Raw genomic sequence first — 21968 nt, 5'->3', positions numbered from 1 at the left:
TTCCTGTGTGTATGTATATCCTTCCCTGTGGTAATGTAAATATGTATCCCCTTTCCTATGATACTATAAGTATCTATCCCCTTCCCTGTGGTACTGTAAATATATTCAGTTTCCCTATGGTACTGTAAGTAAATTTTACCTTCCCTATGGTAATGTAAATATGTATCCCCTTTCCTATGATACTATAAGTATCTATTTTCTGTTTGTATGTATATCCCTCCCTGTGGTTATGTAAATATGTATCCCCTTTCTTATGATACTATAAGTATCTATTTCCTGTTTGTATGTATATCCCTCCCTGTGGTTATGTAAATATGTATCCCCTTTCCTATGATACTATAAGTATCTATTTCCTGTGGGTATGTATATCCTTCCCTGTGGTAATGTAAATATGTATCCCCTTTGCTATGATACTATAAGTATCTATCCCCTTCCCTGTGGTACTGTAAATATATTCAGTTTCCCTATGGTACTGTAAGTAAATTTTACCTTCCCTGTGGTAATGTAAATATGTATCCCCTTTCCTATGATACTATGAGTATCTATTTTCTGTTAGTATGTATATCCCTCCCTGTGGTTATGTAAATATGTATCCCCTTTCCTATGATACTATAAGTATCTATTTCCTGTGTGTATGTATATCCTTCCCAGTGGTAATGTAAATATATATCCCCTTTCCTATGATACTATAAGTATCTATTTCCTGTGAGTATGTATATCCTTCCCTGTGGTAATGTAAATATGTATCCCCTTTGCTATGATACTATAAGTATCTATCCCCTTCCCTGTGGTACTGTAAATATATTTTAGTTTCCCTATGGTACTGTAAGTAAATTTTACCTTCCCTGTGGTAATGTAAATATGTATGCCCTTTACTATGATACTATAAGTATCTATCCCCTTCCCTGGGGTAATGTAAATATATTTCAGCTTCCCTATGGTACTGTAAGTAAATGTGCCCTTACTTGTGGTAATGTAAATATGTATCCCCTTTCCTATGATACTATAAGTATTTATTTCCTGTTTGTATGTATATCCCTCCCTGTGGTTATGTAAATATGTATCCCCTTTCCTATGATACTATAAGTATCTATTTCCTGTGAGTATATATATCCTTCCCTGTGGTAATGTAAATATGTATCCCCTTTCCTATGATACTATAAGTATCTATTTCCTGTTTGTATGTATATCCCTCCCTGTGGTTATGTAAATATGTATCCCCTTTCCTATGATACTATAAGTATTGATTTCCTGTGAGTATGTATATCCTTCCCTGTGGTAATGTAAATATATTTCAGCTTCCCTATGGTACTGTAAGTAAATTTTACCTTCCCTGTGGTAATGTAAATATGTATGCCCTTTTCTATGATACAATAAGTATCTATCCCCTTCCCTGTGGTAATGTAAATATATTTCAGCTTCCCTATGGCACTGTAAGTAAATGTGCCTTTCCTTGTGGTAATGTAAATATGTATCCCCTTTTCTATGATACTATAAGGGAGCTACCATTTGATTTTTATGGGGGGGGGGGGGGATAGGATGAAAATATTTGTTCTGTCTATTTATTTTTCCCTCTTTTCAGTCCTGCCTTTTTATTTTTCACTCTATTCGGTCCTTTTTTTTTTTTAATTTATCCTGACTTTTTTTTTTACATAAATTGACATCCTGCCTTTTTTTTGGCAAATAATATCGTCCTGCCTTTTTTTTTAAATTTCATCCTAGCCCCTCCATAAAAATCAAATGGTATCTCCCTAAGTATTCATTTCCTGTGAGTATATATATATCTTTCCCTGTGGTAATGTAAATATGTATCCCCTTTCCTATGATACTATAAGTATCTATCCCCTTCCCTGTGGTACTGTAAATATATTCAGTTTCCCTATGGTACTGTAAGTAAATTTTACCTTCCCTGTGGTAATGTAAATATGTATCCCCTTTCCTATGATACTATAAGTATTTATTTCCTGTTTGTATGTATATCCCTCCCTGTGGTTATGTAAATATGTATCCCCTTTCCTATGATACTATAAGTATCTATTTCCTGTGAGTATATATATCCTTCCCTGTGGTAATGTAAATATGTATCCCCTTTCCTATGATACTATAAGTATCTATTTCCTGTTTGTATGTATATCCCTCCCTGTGGTTATGTAAATATGTATCCCCTTTCCTATGATACTATAAGTATTGATTTCCTGTGAGTATGTATATCCTTCCCTGTGGTAATATAAATATATTTCAGCTTCCCTATGGTACTGTAAGTAAATTTTACCTTCCCTGTGGTAATGTAAATATGTATGCCCTTTCCTATGATACAATAAGTATCTATCCCCTTCCCTGTGGTAATGTAAATATATTTCAGCTTCCCTATGGCACTGTAAGTAAATGTGCCTTTCCTTGTGGTAATGTAAATATGTATCCCCTTTTCTATGATACTATAAGGGAGCTACCATTTGATTTTTATGGGGGGGGGGGAATAGGATGAAAATATTTGTCCTGCCTATTTATTTTTCCCTCTATTCGGTCCCGCCTTTTTATTTTTCACTTTTCGGTTCTTTTTTTTTTTTTTTAATTTATCCTGACTTTTTTTTTTACATAAATTGTCATCCTGCCTTTTTTTTGGCAAATAATCTCGTCCTGCCTTTTTTTTTAAATTTCATCCTAGCCCCTCCATAAAAATCAAATGGTAGCTCCCTGAGTATTCATTTCCTGTGAGTATATATATATCCTTCCCTGTGGTAATGTAAATATGTATCCCCTTTCCTATGATACTATAAGTATCTATTTCCTGTTAGTATGTTTATGACATTCCCTGTGGTTATGTAAAGATGTATCCCCTTTCCTATGATACTATGAGTATCTATTTCCTGTGTGTATGTATATCCTTCCCTGTGGTAATGTAAATATGTATCCCCTTTCCTATGATACTATAAGTATCTATCCCCTTCCCTGTGGTACTGTAAATATATTCAGTTTCCCTATGGTACTGTAAGTAAATTTTACCTTCCCTATGGTAATGTAAATATGTATCCCCTTTCCTATGATACTATAAGTATCTATTTTCTGTTTGTATGTATATCCCTCCCTGTGGTTATGTAAATATGTATCCCCTTTCTTATGATACTATAAGTATCTATTTCCTGTTTGTATGTATATCCCTCCCTGTGGTTATGTAAATATGTATCCCCTTTCCTATGATACTATAAGTATCTATTTCCTGTGGGTATGTATATCCTTCCCTGTGGTAATGTAAATATATTTCAGCTTTCCTATGGTACTGTAAGTAAATTTTACCTTCCCTGTGGTAATGTAAATATGTATGCCCTTTCCTATGATACTATAAGTATCTATCCCCTTCCCTGTGGTAATGTAGATATATTTCAGCTTCCCTATGGCACTGTAAGTAAATGTGCCTTTCCTTGTGGTAATGTAAATATGTATCCCCTTTTCTATGATACTATAAGGGAGCTACCATTTGATTTTTATGGGGGGGGGGGCTAGGATGAAAAATTTTGTTCTGCCTATTTATTTTTCCCTCTTTTCAGTCCCGCCTTTTTATTTTTCACTCTATTCGGTCCTTCTTTTTTTTTTAATTTATCCTGACTTTTTTTTTACATAAATTGACATCCTGCCTTTTTTTTGGCAAATAATATCGTCCTGCCTTTTTTTTTAAATTTCATCCTAGCCCCTCCATAAAAATGAAATGGTATCTCCCTAAGTATTCATTTCCTGTGAGTATATATATATCTTTCCCTGTGGTAATGTAAATATGTATCCCCTTTCCTATGATACTATAAGTATCTATCCCCTTCCCTGTGGTACTGTAAATATATTCAGTTTCCCTATGGTACTGTAAGTAAATTTTGCCTTCCCTGTGGTAATGTAAATATGTATCCCCTTTCCTATGATACTATAAGTATTTATTTCCTGTTTGTATGTATATCCCTCCCTGTGGTTATGTAAATATGTATCCCCTTTCCTATGAAACTATAAGTATCTATTTCCTGTGAGTATATATATCCTTCCCTGTGGTAATGTAAATATGTATCCCCTTTCCTATGATACTATAAGTATCTATTTCCTGTTTGTATGTATATCCCTCCCTGTGGTTATGTAAATATGTATCCCCTTTCCTATGATACTATAAGTATTGATTTCCTGTGAGTATGTATATCCTTCCCTGTGGTAATGTAAATATATTTCAGCTTCCCTATGGTACTGTAAGTAAATTTTACCTTCCCTGTGGTAATGTAAATATGTATGCCCTTTCCTATGATACTATAAGTATCTATCCCCTTCCCTGTGGTACTGTAAATATATTCAGTTTCCCTATGGTACTGTAAGTAAATTTTACCTTCCCTGTGGTAATGTAAATATGTATCCCCTTTCCTATGATACTATGAGTATCTATTTTCTGTTAGTATGTATATCCTTCCCTGTGGTTATGTAAATATGTATCCCCTTTCCTATGATACTATAAGTATCTATTTCCTGTGAGTATGTATATCCTTCCCTGTGGTAATGTAAATATGTATCCCCTTTCCTATGATACTATAAGTATTTATTTCCTGTTTGTATGTATATCCCTCCCTGTGGTTATGTAAATATGTATCCCCTTTCCTATGATACTATAAGTATTTATTTCCTGTGAGTATATATATCCTTCCCTGTGGTAATGTAAATATGTATCCCCTTTCCTATGATACTATAAGGGAGCTACCATTTGATTTTTATGGGGGGGGGATAGGATGAAAAATTTTGTCCTGCCTATTTATTTTTCCCTCTTCGGTCCCGCCTTTTTATTTTTCACTCTTCGGTTCTTTTTTTTTTTTTAATTTATCCTGACTTTTTTTTTTACATAAATTGTCATCCTGCCTTTTTTTTGGCAAATAATCTCGTCCTGCCTTTTTTTAAAAATTTCATCCTAGCCCCTCCATAAAAATCAAATGGTAGCTCCCTGAGTATTCATTTCCTGTGAGTATATATATATCCTTCCCTGTGGTAATGTAAATATGTATCCCCTTTCCTATGATACTATAAGTATCTATTTCCTGTGAGTATGTATATCCTTCCCTGTGGTAATGTAAATATGTATCCCCTTTGCTATGATACTATAAGTATCTATCCCCTTCCCTGTGGTACTGTAAATATATTTTAGTTTCCCTATGGTACTGTTAGTAAATTTTACCTTCCCTGTGATTATGTAAATATGTATGCCCTTTACTATGATACTATAAGTATCTATCCCCTTCCCTGGGGTAATGTAAATATATTTCAGCTTCCCTATGGTACTGTAAGTAAATGTGCCCTTACTTGTGGTAATGTAAATATGTATCCCATTTCCTATGATACTATTAAGTATTTATTTCCTGTTTGTATGTATATCCCTCCCTGTGGTTATGTAAATATGTATCCCCTTTCCTATGATACTATAAGTATCTATTTCCTGTGAGTATATATATCCTTCCCTGTGGTAATGTAAATATGTATCCCCTTTCCTATGATACTATAAGTATCTATTTCCTGTTTATATGTATATCCCTCCCTGTGGTTATGTAAATATGTATCCCCTTTCCTATGATACTATAAGTATTGATTTCCTGTGAGTATGTATATCCTTCCCTGTGGTAATGTAAATATATTTCAGCTTCCCTATGGTACTGTAAGTAAATTTTACCTTCCCTGTGGTAATGTAAATATGTATGCCCTGTCCTATGATACAATAAGTATCTATCCCCTTCCCTGTGGTAATGTAAATATATTTCAGCTTCCCTATGGCACTGTAAGTAAATGTGCCTTTCCTTGTGGTAATGTAAATATGTATCCCCTTTTCTATGATACTATAAGGGAGCTACCATTTGATTTTTATGGGGGGGGGGGGGGTTAGGATGAAAAATTTTGTCCTGCCTATTTATTTTTCCCTCTATTCGGTCCCGCCTTTTTATTTTTCACTCTTCGGTTCTTTTTTTTTTTTTTTATTTATCCTGACTTTTTTTTTTACATAAATTGTCATCCTGCCTTTTTTTTGGCAAATAATCTCGTCCTGCCTTTTTTTTTAAATTTCATCCTAGCCCCTCCATAAAAATCAAATGGTAGCTCCCTGAGTATTCATTTCCTGTGAGTATATATATATCCTTCCCTGTGGTAATGTAAATATGTATCCCCTTTCCTATGATACTATAAGTATCTATTTCCTGTTAGTATGTTTATGACATTCCCTGTGGTTATGTAAAGATGTATCCCCTTTCCTATGATACTATGAGTATCTATTTCCTGTGTGTATGTATATCCTTCCCTGTGGTAATGTAAATATGTATCCCCTTTCCTATGATACTATAAGTATCTATCCCCTTCCCTGTGGTACTGTAAATATATTCAGTTTCCCTATGGTACTGTAAGTAAATTTTACCTTCCCTGTGGTAATGTAAAAATGTATCCCCTTTCCTATGATACTATAAGTATCTATTTTCTGTTTGTATGTATATCCCTCCCTGTGGTTATGTAAATATGTATCCCCTTTCCTATGATACTATAAGTATCTATTTCCTGTGAGTATGTATATCCTTCCTTGTGGTTATGTAAATATGTGTCCCCTTTCCTATGATACTATAAGTATCTATTTCCTGTGGGTATGTATATCCTTCCCTGCATGTGGTAATGTAAATATATATCCCCTTTCCTATGATACTATAAGTATCTATTTCCTGTGAGTATGTATATCCTTCCTTGTGGTTATGTAAATATGTGTCCCCTTTCCTATGATACTATAAGTATCTATTTCCTGTGGGTATGTATATCCTTCCCTGTGGTAATGTAAATATATTTCAGCTTTCCTATGGTACTGTAAGTAAATTTTACCTTCCCTGTGGTAATGTAAATATGTATGCCCTTTCCTATGATACTATAAGTATCTATCCCCTTCCCTGTGGTAATGTAAATATATTTCAGCTTCCCTATGGCACTGTAAGTAAATGTGCCTTTCCTTGTGGTAATGTAAATATGTATCCCCTTTTCTATGATACTATAAGTATCTATCCCCTTCCCTGTGGTAATGTAAATATATTTCAGCTTCCCTATGGCACTGTAAGTAAATGTGCCTTTCCTTGTGGTAATGTAAATATGTATCCCCTTTTCTATGATACTATAAGGGAGCTACCATTTGATTTTTATGGGGGGGGGGCTAGGATGAAAAATTTTGTTCTGCCTATTTATTTTTCCTTCTATTCAGTCCCGCCTTTTTATTTTTCACTCTATTCGGTCCTTTTTTTTTTTTTAATTTATCCTGACTTTTTTTTTACATAAATTGCATCCTGCCTTTTTTTTTGGCAAATAATATCGTCCTGCCTTTTTTTTTAAATTTCATCCTAGCCCCTCCATAAAAATCAAATGGTATCTCCCTAAGTATTCATTTCCTGTGAGTATATATATATCTTTCCCTGTGGTAATGTAAATATGTATCCCCTTTCCTATGATACTATAAGTATCTATTTTCTGTTAGTATGTATATCCCTCCCTGTGGTTATGTAAATATGTATCCCCTTTCCTATGATACTATAAGTATCTATTTCCTGTGTGTATGTATATCCTTCCCTGCATGTGGTAATGTAAATATATATCCCCTTTCCTATGATACTATAAGTATCTATTTCCTGTGAGTATGTATATCCTTCCTTGTGGTTATGTAAATATGTGTCCCCTTTCCTATGATACTATAAGTATCTATTTCCTGTGAGAATGTAGATTCTTCCCTGTGGTAATGTAAATATGTATTCCCTTTGCTATGATACTATAAGTATCTATCCCCTTCCCTGTGGTAATGTAAATATATTTCAGCTTCCATATGGCACTGTAAGTAAATGTGCCTTTCCTTGTGGTAATGTAAATATGTATCCCCTTTCCTATGATAATAAGTATCTATTTCCTGTGAGTATGTATATCCTTCCCTGTGGTTATGAAAATATGTGTCCCCTTTCCTATGATACTAGAAGTATCTATTTCCTGTGAGTATGTATATCCTTACCTTTGGTAATGTAAATATGTATCCCCTTTCCTATGATACTATAAGGGAGCTACCATTTGATTTTTAGGGGGGGGGGGCTAGGATGAAAAATTTTGTCCTGCCTATTAATTTTTTCCCTCTTTTTGGTCCTGCCTGTTTATTTTTCACTCTATTCGGTCCTGCTTTTTTTTTTAGATCAATTGTAATCCTGCCTTTTTTTTTCAAATAATCTCGTCCTGCCTTTTTTTAACTCAAAACTCTTGTCCTGCCTATTTTTTTTCCAATTTCATCCTAGCCCCTCCCCCCCCCCCATAAAATTCAAATGGTAGCTCCCTAAGTATCTATTTCCTATGAGTATATATATATCCTTCCCTGTGGTAATGTAAATATGTATCCCTTTTCCTATGATACTATAAGTATATATTTCCTGTGTGTATGTATATCCTTCCCTGTGGTAATGTAAATATATATCCCCTTTCCTATTATACTATAAGTATCTATTTCCTGTGAGTATATATATCCTTCCCTGTGGTAATGTAAATATGTATCCCCTTTCCTATGATACTATAAGTATCTATCCCCTTCCCTTTGATACTGTAAATATATTTCAGTTTCCCTATGGTACTGTAAGTAAATATTCCCTTCCCTGTGGTAATGTAAATATGTATGCCCTTTCCTATATATGATACTATAAGTATCTATCCCCTTCCCTGTGGTAATGTAAATATATTTCAGCTTCCCTATGGTACTGTAAGTAAATGTGCCCTTCCCTGTGATAATGTAAATATGTATGCCCTTTCCTATGATACTATAAGTATCTATCCCCTTCCCTGTGGTAATGTAAATATATTTCAGCTTCCATATGGCACTGTAAGTAAATGTGCCTTTCCTTGTGGTAATGTAAATATGTATCCCCTTTCCTATGATAATAAGTATCTATTTCCTGTGAGTATGTATATCCTTCCCTGTGGTTATGAAAATATGTGTCCCCTTTCCTATGATACTAGAAGTATCTCTTTCCTGTGAGTATGTATATCCTTACCTTTGGTAATGTAAATATGTATCCCCTTTCCTATGATACTATAAGGGAGCTACCATTTGATTTTTAGGGGGGGGGGGGGGGGGGCTAGGATGAAAAATTTTGTCCTGCCTATTAATTTTTCCCTCTTTTTGGTCCTGCCTGTTTATTTTTCACTCTATTCGGTCCTGCTCTTTTTTTTTAGATCAATTGTAATCCTGCCTTTTTTTTTCAAATAATCTCGTCCTGCCTTTTTTTAACTCAAAACTCTTGTCCTGCCTATTTTTTTCCAATTTCATCCTAGCCCCTCCCCCCCCCCCCCCCCCCCCCCATAAAATTCAAATGGTAGCTCCCTAAGTATCTATTTCCTATGAGTATATATATATCCTTCCCTGTGGTAATGTAAATATGTATCCCTTTTCCTATGATACTATAAGTATATATTTCCTGTGTGTATGTATATCCTTCCCTGTGGTAATGTAAATATATATCCCCTTTCCTATTATACTATAAGTATCTATTTCCTGTGAGTATATATATCCTTCCCTGTGGTAATGTAAATATGTATCCCCTTTCCTATGATACTATAAGTATCTATCCCCCTTCCCTTTGATACTGTAAATATATTTCAGTTTCCCTATGGTACTGTAAGTAAATATTCCCTTCCCTGTGGTAATGTAAATATGTATGCCCTTTCCTATATATGATACTATAAGTATCTATCCCCTTCCCTGTGGTAATGTAAATATATTTCAGCTTCCCTATGGTACTGTAAGTAAATGTGCCCTTCCCTGTGGTAATGTAAATATGTATACCCTTTCCTATGATACTATAAGTATCGATTTCCTGTGAGTATGTATATTCTTCCCTGTGGTAATGTAAATATGTATCCCCTTTTCTATGATACTATAAGTATCTATCCCCTTCCCTGTGATATTGTTAGTATATTTCAGTATCCCTATTGTACTGTAAGTAAATATTCCCTGTGTGAGTACGTATATCCTTCCCTGTGGTAATGTTAATATGTATCCCCTTTTCTATGATACTATAAGTATGTATCCCCTTCACTGTGGTACTGTAAATACATTTCAGTTTCCCTATGGTACTGTAAGTAAACATTCCCTTCCCTGTGGTAATGTTAGGGTGTATCCCCTTTCCTATGATACTATAAGTATCTATCCCCTTCCCTGTGGTAATGTAAATATATTTCAGCTTCCCTATGGTACTATATAAATGTGCCCTTCCCTGTGGTAATGTAAATATGTATCCCCTTTCCTATGATACTATTAGTATCTATTTCCTGTGAGTATGTATATCCTTCCCTGTGGTAATGTAAATATGTATCCCCTTTCCTATGATACTATAAGTATCTATCCCCTTCCCTGTGGTACTGTTAATATATTTCAGTATCCCTATGGTTCTGTAAGTAAATATTCCCTGTAAGTATGTATATCCTTCCCTGTGGTAATGTAAATATGTATCCCCTTTCCTATGATACTATAAGTATATATTTCCTGTGAGTATGTTTATCCTTCCCTGTGATAAGGTAAATATGTATCCCCTTTATTATGATTCTATAAGTATTTATTTCCTGTGAGTATGAATATCCTTCCCTGTGGTAATGTAAATATGTATCCCCTTTCCGATGATACTATAAGTATCTATTTCCTGTGAGTATGTATATCCTTCCCTGTGGTAATGTAAATATGTATCCCCTTTCCTATGATACTATAAGGGAGCTACCATTTGATTTTTTGATGGGGGGGGGGGGGGGCTAGGATGAAAAATTTTGTCCTGCCTATTTATTTTTCCCTCTATTCGGTCTTGCCTTTTTTATTTTTCACTCTATTCGGTCCTGATTTTTTTTTTTCATTTATCCTGACTTTTTTTTACATAAATTGTCATCCTGCCTTTTTTTTTGCAAATAATCTCGTCCTGCCTTTTTTTTTACTCAAAACTCCTGTCCTGCCTATTTTTTTCAAATTTCATCCTAGCCCCTCCATAAAAATCAAATGGTAGCTCCCTAATTTATATTTTTTGTTTTTCTTACAGAGACAGGAGCCCCAGGACGAAAACGGATTCAGCAGCACATTTTAAGTTAAGTATATTTTTATTTTAAGTGACCCATAGACTGTCATCAATATTATACTAATTTATACTTTTTGTTTTTCTTACAGAGACAGGAGCCCCCAGGACGAAAACGGATTCAGCAGCACATTTTAAGTTAAGTATATTTTTATTTAAAGTGACCCATAGACTGTCATCAATATTATACTAATTTATACTTTTTGTTTTTCTTACAGAGACAGGAGCCCCCAGGACGAAAACGGATTCAGCAGCACATTTCAAGTTCAGTATATTTTTATTTTAAGTGACCCATAGACTGTCATCAATATTCTACTAATTTATACTTTTTGTTTTTCTTACAGAGACGGGAGCCCAAAGGACGAAAGCCGATTCAGCAGCACATTTTAAGTTAAGTATATTTTTATTTAAAGTGACACATAGACTGTCATCAATATTATACTAATTTATACTTTTTGTTTTTCTTACAGAGACAGGAGCCCCCAGGACAAAAGCCGGTTCAGCAGCACATTTAAAGTTAAGTATATTTTTTTTTGAAGTGACCCATAGACTGTCATCAATATGTAACTAAAACAAATGTCAAATGTTTATAATCTTTGGAGAACTAGTTATTGGAGTTGTTGATCTTCAATGACGATTTTTACCAGTGATCAGCAAGACAAGATCTACAAAAAAAAAACACCATGGCTTAAATTTTAGTTGACCTGTTCATGGAGTTATTGCCGTTTAAAGATGATTTTTACCATTTTTTTTTAGTTTTTGCTTATTATTTTGAAAAGAGTATAATGGATACAAATGTAGATAGAAACTTTAAAAAGCAAAAATGATCAGCAGGACGGATCTACAAATATGTCAACATGACTGAAATTGTCAGTTAATTTTTTATAGAGTTATTGCCCTTTTGTAATGATTTTAACCAAGAAGTTGAATATGCAGGTTAGTGACACAGGCTCTTAAATTAGAGCCTCTGTTTGGAACAGTTTTGATTGGCTAAGCATTTTACTTTCAGGCTATCATTAATTACTGCTTGTCAGTATGGATTGGTGTTTAGAATGGTCATTGGAGCTGACTTTTAAGGTAAGAACCATTGCATAGATTTATAAACTTGCTGATTAAAGATTATATAAACGCCCTTGAATTTTGTCAAGCCAATGACATTTTGTTGCAGAAGCCAGGCATAGCAATCCTACATTTAGTTATTATAGGCGTCACATTTAGGTTCATTATTGTGGTTAAAAAGTTTTTAAACAGCAATACCATTGTCAAACTTTCAAGTAATTGTACAAAAGAAGATTCCAAAGCAAGATTTTGAAATTCAAATATAAAAAAATATTCATCAATTGAAGGAACAACACATTAATTCACAATGTGTGTAGGGTATGAGTTAACTATTATTGTTGTTTGGTCAGAAGTTGAATATTTTAATTCTTTTGATTAGTTTTGTTACATTGACCAAGGGCTTTTAAATTGAATTAAGAATAAAATACAAGAAAACACATAAATACTAAGATGATCCTTCCTCTTTTTTTTTTTACTTTTTGTCATATATTCAGAATCCTCAGGTTTAATCCATGTAGTGCCATTACAAATTTTGCCCGCTAAATCCTGTATATACTAGCTTATCTTTTCATAATTTTATTACATATGGTTTAAAAAGCCATATTTGAAAATGTATATCAAGCTCTCATTGAAAATATTATTATACCCCACGCAACGAGTTGCGGAGGGTATAATGTTTTTGACCTGTCCGTCCGTCTGTCTGTCAGTCCGTCAGTCCTGTTTCTTGTCATCGCAACTCCTCTCAAACCACACAACAGAATTTCACGAAACCTTTTTAGATAATAAGGACATACTATGTAGTTGTGCATATCCACAGGAAATTACGATTCAATTTTTTTTCTAGGAGTTGCGCCCCTTTGAACTTATTTACTTTAATGTACTACTGCAACAGTTTGTCATCTCAACTCCTCTGAAACCACACAACAAAATTTCATGAAACTTTGTAGATAATGACATACTACGTAGATGTGCATATCAACAGGAAATTACGATTCAATTTTTTTTCCAGGAGTTACGCCCCTTTGAACTTATTTGCCCAATATGCTACTGCAACCTTTTGTCATCGCAACTCCTCTCAAACCACACAACAGAATTTCATGAAACCTTTTCAGATAATAAGGACATACTATGTAGATGTGCATATCGACAGGAAATTACAATTCAATTTTTTTTCTAGGAGTTACGCTCCTTTGAACTTATTTGCTTCAATATACCTCTGCAACAGTTTGTCATCGCAACTCCTCTGAAACCACACAACAGAATTTCATGAAACTTTGTAGATAATAAGGACATACTATGTAGATGTGCATATCGACAGGAAATTATGATTCAATTTTTTTTTCTTAGTTATTTTATTTCTCCAGTGACAATGTTGGGACGTGGGGTATGTGAGCGCGCTCACTAAGTTTCTTTAATTTTATTTATGACTGGTTACTGCCCCCATAATATCACATGATTGTCACCTAATTTGCAATTGGGACATGTACATAAATGGGACAAGAATATTTTACTTTGTTAATTCCTTTTCAATTTATCAGTATCAGTAGAAAAAAATACATTATACAGTTAAATAATGTACAAAAGAAAAAATACAGACAAGCATTAAATTTTCATTCAATTGACCCATAATTCCATTTGTTTATATATTTATATTTTTATATGGCTCAAAGGTTCACTAAATTAATTCTGTCTGTGTAGTGTTAACCTTTCTACTCCAAAATCTTGTGTTGAAAATACCCACCTTGAAAATTTGAGCCAAATATATTTATATATATATACCTGCTACTAAATAAAAAAAACATTGTGTATAAAAAAATAATATAACATCTACACACACTTAAAACACATGTCTTATGTCTATCTCTAGATTCGCCTTACATGACAAGGTAACACTACAACTTTTGAAGTTATATTTTAATATAGCGGATGTGGTCAAGTGGTCAAGAGTGCTGGACATGAGGCTAAGCTATTGGTGCTGTAGGTTATCAAAAGTGTGAGTTCAAATCCCGTTGAGGGACAAAAATTTGTCAGCATAAAAATCTAATTCTAACACTGTTGGGTTTAATTTTCAGACTTATACATGTATATAGTGCCTAGAAAATAAACCTAACGATGTTATAGTAGATCTGTTTCTTTACTTCCTCCCTGAGTGGGGCTGGAACCTGTACTTTTTATTTCTAACTTCTACGACAACACCGCCTAGCATTGCGCAGACACCTTATCCCCTCTAACTATAGCTGATGTTATACATAATGTTATATATATATATATGTTTACCCTTTTACATGGTGTTGGGTTGCTGTCTATATAACATATACCCCACATTTTCTATTATTCATACCTACATTGCAATTACCCAGGAATTTATCTATCATTGAGCTAATATAAGAATGAGGAAAATTTAATGATTGCCAATGAGACACCTATTCAAAAGAGTCCAAATGATGTGCATGATGTGAATGTAAGCAATATAGGTCACTGTATGGCCTTCAAACATGAGCAAAACCCATGCCATATAACAGTAGTCAACTATAATGACTGTGAAACAATTCAAAGGAGAAAACCAATGTCCTGCACACATACAAAATGTGGCAGAGTTATGAAAATATATAATATACTATTTGGCCTAAAGTTTTTGACTTGCCAAGTATGCTGTCTAGTTCAAATTTCAAGCTCAAAAAGTAATGACTATTTCACTCAGTGCTATAAGCATACCTATTTCTAGATTCGTAACAAAAACATGATATTAAAATAGTAATCAGTACAAAATATTGTAGACTCTTGCAAGCTAACATACAGTTTTAATGGATTTTTCTGAACAACACTGTAAATTAATTTAGTGAAATTTACACATAAATATCCATATGTCCTTCCAAATTTCCAGTGCTAAGATGTTCAATAGATATAGGAAGATGTGGTATGAGTGCCAATGAGACAACTCTCCATCCAAGTTACAATTTATAAAAGTAAACCATTTTAGGTCAAGGTATGGCCTTCAACACGGAGCATTGGCTCACACCGAACAGCAAGCTATAAAGGGCCCCAAAAAATTACTAGTGTAAAACCATTCAAACGGAAAAACCAACGGTCTAATCTATATAAAAACGAGAAACACGTATGAACTACATAAACAGACGACAACTACTGTAATCAGATTCCTCAGCCTTGTTCATGATCTGTTTGTATAGTTTTCTTTTTCTATTTTTTTACTTGAACTGAAGCAACATTTTTTGTATTAATTGTGAAATAAAAGTGCAATGAAATAAGTAACAAATTAAAAAAAAAACAAAGACTACAGCTGGGAATAAAAAAAAAAAACCATCATATTTTATGGTTAACATTTCCGTCTTAGACCTATAAAACTCATACGAATATATAGATTCTATATTTTCCTATAGTACACCTATATTGCAGTTTAACATTACTAATTTGTTAACTATTTACCTTACAGCTATTTGCAGAAGTTGCAGGAAAAGACTGTTATCATCACAGCATACAGATATTACAGATGAAATACGGATGGAAGATGTAAATTTAAATATTTATTTTCAAAGTTAATTGATGAAATAAAACAACACACACTAAACTCAATATTGAGCTACCTGAACTCCACTTAGAACTCAGATACTGCACAAGAATAAGGTTACAGGTCCTGTCTAATTGACATCATCCTTCATGTAACTCTGACATTAATTATTTTTGAAACCATACTTTTTCTAATTTTTTGGTTTGTTAAAATTTACTTCACTTTTTCCTTTTTAACTATTTTCCAAAATTGTTCATCATTTGTAATTTTTGTGAGTGCCTGAAAGTTCATGTGTAACATGTAGTAAGTCACTGAAAAAAAAACCTATTCCAATTGATTATGTTCTTATAACTACTAAAACTTAGGTAACCTTATTTAAAATATGACATTTAGTATCCTAAATTTAACTGTGTATTCAACTGGACACTTTTTATGCCCCACCTAGGGGCATTATGTTTTTCAGACTGTGCGTCCGTCTGTCCGTTCGTCCATCTGTCCTGCTTCATGTTAAAGTTTTTGGTCAAGGTAGTTTTTGATGAAGTTGAAGTCCAATCAATTGAAACTTAGTTCACATGTTCCCTATGATATGATCTTTCTAATTTTAATGCCAAATTAAGAGTTTTGACCCCAATTTCACGGTCCACTGAACATAGAAAATGATAGTGCGAGTGGGGCATCCCTGTACTATGGACACATTCTTGTTTCTACTATATTCAATGCATTTTTAACTTGGTTCTTTGTGCTTCAAGCACTGGCAGTATTAGGAAACATATGATTTAGTAATCTCAAATGCTGAATATATTCTAGTAGGTTGACAGAAAGTGAAATTTTATTGTTAACTTAAATCATTTAAATTGAAATTTTTTTTTTCAGTGTACTGAAACAGCTGATGAAATTGACCTTAGATAATGAAAGAAAAAGTGGAGGATTGTTATCAAAAATAACAGCAGAAAAAGTAAGTAGAAACAAAAATGTACACTTCAATGCGTTTACGGGACGTATTATGGTATACCGTTGTCCGTCTGTCCGTCGTCAACATGTCGGACATTAACTCAAAAATGCTTTAACCAATTTGCATAAAAATTTGGTGAATTGTTTATATCTAATGACGTGAGCTCCCTTTAGTTTTTTTATAAAATTAAGATTTTACGTTTCCAAGTTATGGGGTTTTATTCATTAAAAAAAGGGGGATTTTCCAGTTTTCGGACAATAAGTCAAATATGCTTTCACCAACTTGCAAGAAATTGTGGTGAATTGTTTATATCTATTGACGTGAGCTCCCTTTCCATTTTTATAAATTTTAGATTTTACGTTTCCGAGTTACAGGGTTTTATTCATAAAAAAAGGGGGGATTTTCCAGTTTTCGGACAAAAACTCAAAAATGTTTTCAGCAATTCTTATGAAACTTTGGTGAATTGTTTGTATGTATTAATGTAAGCTCCCTTTAGAATTTTATAAATTTTACATTTTACATTTCTGAGTTATGGGGTTTTATTCGTTAAAAAAAGGGGCGATTTTCCAGTTTTCGGACAATAACTCAAAAATGCTGTCACCAATTCTCATGAAACTTTGGTGAATTGTTTATATCTATTGATGTAAGCTCCCTTTTTATTTTCATAAATTTCTAATATGACATTGGGAATTAATTGAACTTTATTTGTTTATAGTCTGACAACAGATTTACTAAGTATTGATTGTACAATAGCAAGAAATCTTTAATTGAATATAAATTCAATTCATATAACCAATTTCAAGTTCTTTGACTACATTTATTCAGAAACCTATAATATGTCAAATATTTAATTATAATCCAAAGTCAGACCTGAATCAAGCTTGAATATTGTGTCCATTTTTGCCCCAACTGTTTAGGGTTGGACCTCTGCGGGCGTATTTAGCTGCGCTCAGCGAAGCAGTTTATTGATTATGTGATTACCGGGTACTTGGCCGTTTTTATAGTGATAATTTGAATACCAGACCAAATATTTCATGATTTGATTATCTTGTTTAAAAAAATAATGATTATGTGATTATATTGGCAAAAAAAATTTGTAATTATGTGATTACTTGGACAATCCTGTGAGGGGCCTCTTCAATCAGGACATTTATTGCAGTTTTATAATTCAAAATGATTATCATAACACTACTAGTCCTATAAAGTCTATAGGAGACAATCATAATGAATAAAGAAGATGTTAGGACTATTCATTAACGAGACTGTAAGCAAGACTGAGGTCAACATATGGCTAACAAAAAAAAAAAGAAAATGAACTACAATGCATTCTTTTGAATAAGGTTATTAACCAAAAAGGGAATACATGAACATATAAGAAATTGCTTTAACATACTTTATGTGTGAATTTTGAAGAAAACTGTATTGTATTTTAAGCTTTGCAGACATATACTTTTTTATTGTCAGGAAGTGACATATATTAGAGTTAGGTAAAAATCACTTGACAGTTGGATAAATGTTTATTGTCTACATATACAAAAACTTGGTTCAATTAAGGCACTACTTTTTTGTATATTTATGAAATACTAATACATTAACACTTTTAATTTATTTCAAACCCTTTGAAATGATAAAAACTGAATTCTATTGATTTATTTATTTAGCTCACTGAATGATCATTTCAGTAGCATATAGGCATGGCTTTGTTCATCCAAAACAAATGCTTTCCTAATTCTTGGGAGTCTTTGGTTTGGATTAAACAGAACGTTCAATTGAAGATAAGGGGAAGGAAAAAAACTATCAATTTTGGGGTCAATAGGTTTAATTTCAAGCTTGCTGTTCCTAAAGATAGAATCAAATAAGTTTCCTTGTTTAAGGTAGCTGAGGTGCCTAAAAATTTTTACTCTAAAACTTCTGTAAAAGACTTCTGAGTCAATTGACTTTCAAATTTCAATTTAAAAATTTGGGGCAAATAACTTTCTTTTTCATTAAAATGCATTGAAATTAGCGAAATCAGTTATTTTATATGGGAAACTTAATTTTTCCTTATTAAGGAAACATAATTCATAAATACTTCTGAAATTACAAATAAAAGTAGTGGTCACTAGTTTTATTTTTTTGAAAATTCCAAAACACTCGAATTGTCCTAGCAAATCAATATGATTATCTGCCCTTGATTTTAAAAGGATATCTTTTTTGGAAAATTTTAAATACACTGACAACTACACTTAATATTTTGATTGGTTAATCTTTAAATTTCAAGTTTTAGATGTTTCTGTTGTTTATTGAATTATACTAGGTAAAATATTATTATTTTTGCAACATGCCAAGAAGGGATGCTCAGAAAAAGACACATGTTAGATACCTTAATTGGAACAATACTTATATTGATGAGAGATAAAGAAGCCTTAAAATTTTGATTTTGTATAAATATGTAACTTGCATTCATTTGTAAGCACAAAATATAAATTATGTATACAATATAAATGATTTTCAGAAAGGACTGACACCTTTCAAGAGTCTAAAGATGAACATGAAATATCAGCCTGTAGTAGTTGGAGAGAAAGAGAAGACATAATTTACATATCAAGCAGTAAGTCTACATTGTTTAAGGGGATTCAGTTATTCATAGTGTTAAATTATGAAAAAAAATAATTTGATTGATAGCGTCGAAAAACTATTTTCTGACTCAGACAAAAAACCATACCCCCCCCACTCCTCAAAGTTAAATGGTTGCTCCCTTAAATAAATATGTGTGGCTGATAGCAATTACAGTAACAACAACAAACAACCAATTACAGGTTCCTAGCTTCACATATATATAGAATGTGTTTGGGTTTAATATGTTTGCAAGTTCTCAATCCTTAGGCAAAACAAAATAATAATTAGCTTAGATCTTCCTCCTAAAGGAAAGTAGGGTAGATAGGTAGGAATTCATTTTCATTTTGCTCAACATTTTTACCTCAAGTTATGGGAATACCTGCAATTCTGTCATGATTCACAGCCTTAGGTGACAAAAGTTTAGTGTAGTTATTTTGAAGCATAAAAAGGAAACACCCACATTTTTTAAATAATTTAGTCTTACCTTGGATGATGTATATATGGGCATATACATAGGTATCTTTTACTATATATATATATATATATATATATATAAATATCTGTTTGTAAATGAACAAGAATATTTCATTGTTTGTTTTTTTGCAGGAAAGCTGATAAAATGGAATCAGACCTATGACTGAACAAAGAAAATGTCACTGTGTCTGAAAGTTACTGATTTCTCTTTATGATTCTTTTTACTATTTTATATAACTTAAGCATTTATATTTCAGGTTAGCATTACAGCTTGTTCATATGGATTAATGTTAGGAAAGACTATTGGAGTTGACTTTTAAGGTAATGAAGAAAGAACTATAGCATATGACAACTCTCTACCAGAGACCAAATGACATAGAAGTTAGAAACTATAGGTCACCATATGGCTTTCAACAATAAGCAAACCCATACCGCATAGCACATCTATTAAATAGATTTATAAACATTTTAATTTAAGATCTTGTAAATGCCCTGGGTTTTTATTATCTTTTTTACAATTTAAAGTTGTGGAAGGATTCATCAAGTTTTAGTATGCAAAAATGATTATTTTGGAAATTTTCTTGGCTATAAAAGCCTGCAAACATGGAATTATTGGAATCTGGAATAGTTTTGAATTCTGCAAAATTGATAAGAAATATATGATGAAAACTAACCTTATTAAGGAGAGTTGGCCATGCATGCATGGCTGAGTGGGCTTTAAGTTAGTCCATACTGAAATATTGGTGAAAGTAAAATGAACCTAACCATGCATGCATATGACATGGCTAACCATCTTTATTTGGTTAGTTTTCATTATACATTTCTTATCAATTTTCCAAAATTCAAATTTATTCCAGATTCAAATAAATCCTCCTTTGCTGCTAGCTGAGTTTAAAATGTATGACAATGAATCACTTGAATAAGAAAATCAAAAGAATAAAATTAGTTAATCTTTAATTGTGATTCCCAGTTAATTATTGTTTTCCTATTTCAATTTCATAAAATATGACAGAAAAATTGAAAAGTTTCAATTTCTTTTTCAGATAACAATTCCTGTGGCTGCATGAAATAATTGTGTGATTAATTCTGTAACAGTGAAAGAATTGTTAGAATAAAGATTCAGTATACGTAGCATACCAGTAGTCAGTGGGTTTTCAAAGAGTTACTGTTCCTTGCATAGTTTCTTGGATATTATATTGGTTCGTTGCATAGATTCTTGTATTTTATATTGTAAATACGTAAATATTTTCCAGATATTGTTTTGAAATTTACAGACTTTAAATAGAAATTTGATTTAGAAAGTTCTAAAAGTTTTATTGAAATTTGTTTAATGGATATTTTTATTAAATGATTTGGTATTTTTTTAGATTGTATTTTATGTTTTTGTTAAAAGACAGTGAAGTGAAAAAAAATCAAAGAAAAGTTATGATTCTTTAAAGATATGTTTTATAATCACAGTTTTATATGAAAATTAAAAATATTTTTGGTCAAAATTGGAAAAATGATGATACAGTCACAAGATTACATGTGATTACATTCTTGAAGTAATCTTCAATTACCAACCGTCACAGATTGATAGATTGCTTGATTGGTGGTTGCTTTACACCGCCACAGTACAAAAAGGCTATATTGCAGCGATACTGTCTGACATGTCACTGACTAAATGTCAAGCCTATCACTACAGGTACTCTGCTCAGTTGTAAAGGATGAGAAGTCTAACATGGAGGTAATACCTCTATTTAACTCCTCATACTTGAAGTTTCTTCAGTGCTGGCCATTATTAGACATTTTCTTCTTCATTTTTGAGTATTTTATTGATTAAAGGACTAGCACTATTTTTTGTTTTCTTCCTGTTTAGAGATTAACAATATCATGCCGTCCAGGGTTCAAGTTTCTCAAACATAAATAACTTTGTCATTTAATACCTTCATGGAATTATGTAAAACTTGGACTGAAGCTTATCCTTTATTAAAAGACATTATGAAAAGCAACATTTTTAATTCCTTTTTTTTTTTTTGTATCTTGCTGATAAATTTACTTAGTTTTTTTTATTTACTGTACAGTCTTGGGTTTAAGAATTTTAGACACCAATAACGTCAATCCTTCTTAGAATTTATGAAACCTTGACAGATTAGCTTTAAAGATTAAAAGAAATTATCTGAAGACAATTTTGAAAATATATTTTTTTCTTGACTCAGTATTTTACAGATAGATGAACTTATTTTTTTTGCATGTTAGATTTACATTTAGCCTAGGT

General features: G+C 32.5%; 1 long non-coding RNA gene across 1 annotated transcript; it reads left to right on the top strand.

The window, feature by feature from the left end:
* The first annotated feature begins 10781 nt into the window (after positions 1 to 10781).
* LOC127733210 (uncharacterized) lies at positions 10782 to 21003 on the top strand. Its single transcript, XR_007996912.1, has 7 exons — positions 10782 to 12179; positions 14085 to 14154; positions 15613 to 15689; positions 16561 to 16642; positions 19134 to 19229; positions 19969 to 20032; positions 20755 to 21003. It is a non-coding gene; the product is annotated as an uncharacterized LOC127733210 (long non-coding RNA).
* Positions 21004 to 21968: the final 965 nt, after the last annotated feature.

This window comes from Mytilus californianus, unplaced genomic scaffold, assembly GCF_021869535.1.
Source record: "Mytilus californianus isolate M0D057914Y unplaced genomic scaffold, xbMytCali1.0.p SCAF_3, whole genome shotgun sequence".
Taxonomy (NCBI): Eukaryota; Metazoa; Mollusca; class Bivalvia; order Mytilida; family Mytilidae; genus Mytilus; species Mytilus californianus.
This window is presented reverse-complemented; position numbering and strand designations above follow the sequence as displayed.